The 2,674-nt window shown below is 46.1% G+C and overlaps 1 pseudogene; it reads right to left on the bottom strand.

The window, feature by feature from the left end:
- Window positions 1-1,515: 1,515 nt before the first annotated feature.
- LOC124717452 lies at window positions 1,516-1,633 on the bottom strand (annotated as a pseudogene).
- Window positions 1,634-2,674: the final 1,041 nt, after the last annotated feature.

Below are 2,674 nucleotides of genomic sequence, written 5' to 3'. Positions count from 1 at the left end.
CTGCAACTTATCTTGCACGAAGATGACAGGGATTTGACAAGATTTCTATGGCATCAAGTTTTTCAAGATAGTCACGGAAACTACCATACGACGAAGTATCACTTGACTTAAAATTCAGCTTGACGTGTAGTCCATTCCAGCTTTCAGCAACGCTGAAAGAACACGGTTAAGAGACCGCATTTCCAGTCGCCGCGCAGGCACTAGCCAACAATGTTTTCAAGGATGACTTCGCGTTTGGTGCAGATGGCGACACTGAAGCTGTCGCTGTGTATTACGAACTAAGGCTCTTTTGAAACTATAGAACTTTCAGTTAACTAAATAGGCCACTACTTGAGTCTTCAGTAGTAGCGAGTTCTATATGATATTCTATTTGTAATGAATTGGGGACCTAGTAACGAAGGAGAAACTTCTACTCAAGTTTTAAGTGCAAACTGGAACATAGCAACGGACAACTTGTACATTAACACGGATGATGTCACAGAAAAATTATCTGATGAACTTACTACCATAAGGAAACTATTACAGACTGGAGCTAAATTTTACGATCCACTAGGATTATTCTGACCTGTGTCAATCGTGGCAAAACTTTATTCCAAAGGAACCTGTTTTAGGGGAACTGACTGGAGTGAATTGCTACCCAACACTCTGACAACACAGTGGAATACTTGGGAGTCTAATTTACCTCCATTGTCTTGCATTAGTATCCAATGATTGATATCAGCTACAAATACCGCGACGTTCAGTTTCACGTATTTTGTGATGCTTCGAACGCGGGTATGGCGCAGCTCTGTACATCCGCCATGTTTCACACGCCAACACTGTGATTTACTTGGCCTGTAGCAAGAAAAGACTTGCACCTGTTAAAAGGATAACACTATCAGGTCTCGAGTTTCTAGGTGCACTTTTTTTTTTTACTAATATGATACTGTGGACGGACGTTGCAGTGACATTACGCTGGATACGCACTGGTGCGAATCGATGGAAGTCTTTTTATCTGTAGCAGAGTGACGTATAAGTCCCCTAGTCAGTGGAGAACGTTGTCCTGGAAATGATAAGCCAGCGGATCACCTAACACGGGGACTTATTGGCAATAAAATCCAAACTGCGCGTGTTTGGGGAGGGGGGAGGGGGGGGGGAAGAGGACCGCCATGCCTTGCACACCCAGAAGAATGTTGGCCATCTGGTACTCTAAGTACGTGCCATGACCTCCGGGAAGAAAGAAAGAATCTAAAACACGTGGCGGTAGTTGCTATACCTCCCAGTATTACAGACATTTCCAAATTCAGTTCCTAAAAACTAAAAGTAAACTCCTCCCGAACAGGCCATGAAGGCCCAACGGTACCGACCTGCCGCCGTGTCACCCTCAGTCCATAGGCGTCACTGGATGCGGATATGGAGGGGCATGTGGTCAGCACACCGCTCTCCCGGCCGTATGTCAGTTTCCGAGACCGGAGCCGCTACTTCTCAATCAAGTAGCTCCTCAGTTTCCCTCACAAGGGCTGAGGGCACCCCGCTTGCCAACAGCGCTCGGTAGACCGGACGGTCACCAATCCAAGTACTAGCCCAGCCCGACAGCGCTTAACTTCGGTGATCTGACGGGAACCGGTGTTACCGCTGCGGCAAGGCCGTTGGCCAAATTCAGTTCCTACTGGGGATTAATTCGCACAACCGGCTGTATCGTTCGATTCATATGTAAAAATCGCCACAAAGATAAACTTACTGGACAGCACTCGAGCTCGCAGATGCACGCACTTACTGGATCAAAACAGCCCAACGTCAGTGCTTCACCCGGGAATTCCACGCAATCTGGAACTGTAAACCGATCCTGCAAGGTTCTAAAATTGGACGCTTTCATTCATTCACCGAAGACGGACTCATCTGGGAGGTAGACTACAGTTTACAGACTTCAGCAGTGAGGAATGATATCCATTGCTTATAGATGGTTCACATCGTTTCACGAGATTCCTGATATTTCAAACACATATTTATCTTCGACATCTTGGTGTCCGAATTGTGTTATCCAAACTTCGGCAAGAATTTTGGGTACTTAAAGGCCATCAAAACATTAAAAAAATCCTACCTACATGTTTCCCACGCAACATCATGAAGACTTCAAGAGGGCAACAAATTGCAGTTCCCCCAGCCACAGATCGAATGAGACCAACTAAGCCTTTTACTATCACCGGCGTAGGCTTTGCTGTCCCTCTTTACATCAAGACAGGCATGACCATGGAAAAAGCCCGTATAACACTCTTCATTTGCGCAACAATATGTGCAGTACATTTGGAGCTCTGCTCCAGTACGAATACAAACACATTTTTAATGGCTTTACTGAGATTTGCTAGTAGACGTGGATTGCTGCACACCATCTACGCCAAAAATGTAAGCCCTTTCACGCCGCTAACAAAGAATTATCGGAACTATGGAGCTCACTAACAACCTGAGAGACTCACAGCTTCCTCGCCAAAAACGGAATCACTTGGAAGACGATTGCACCACGGGCGTCTTGGTGGGGAGGATGATGACAGAGGATGGTGGGCACTGTCAAGCGATGCTTATGGAAAGTGTTGGGACGATCAAGTCTAACTGCAGAGCAACTCTGGACCATCTTGTTCAAAATCGAAGCTGCAGTAAACTCAAGGCCAATCTCTCCATGAGATGACGCAGAACGTCT

This window comes from Schistocerca piceifrons, chromosome 9 (genome assembly GCF_021461385.2).
Source record: "Schistocerca piceifrons isolate TAMUIC-IGC-003096 chromosome 9, iqSchPice1.1, whole genome shotgun sequence".
NCBI lineage: Eukaryota > Metazoa > Arthropoda > Insecta > Orthoptera > Acrididae > Schistocerca > Schistocerca piceifrons.
The sequence above is the reverse complement of the archived record's forward strand: the minus strand, read 5'-3'. Positions and strand labels throughout refer to the sequence as shown.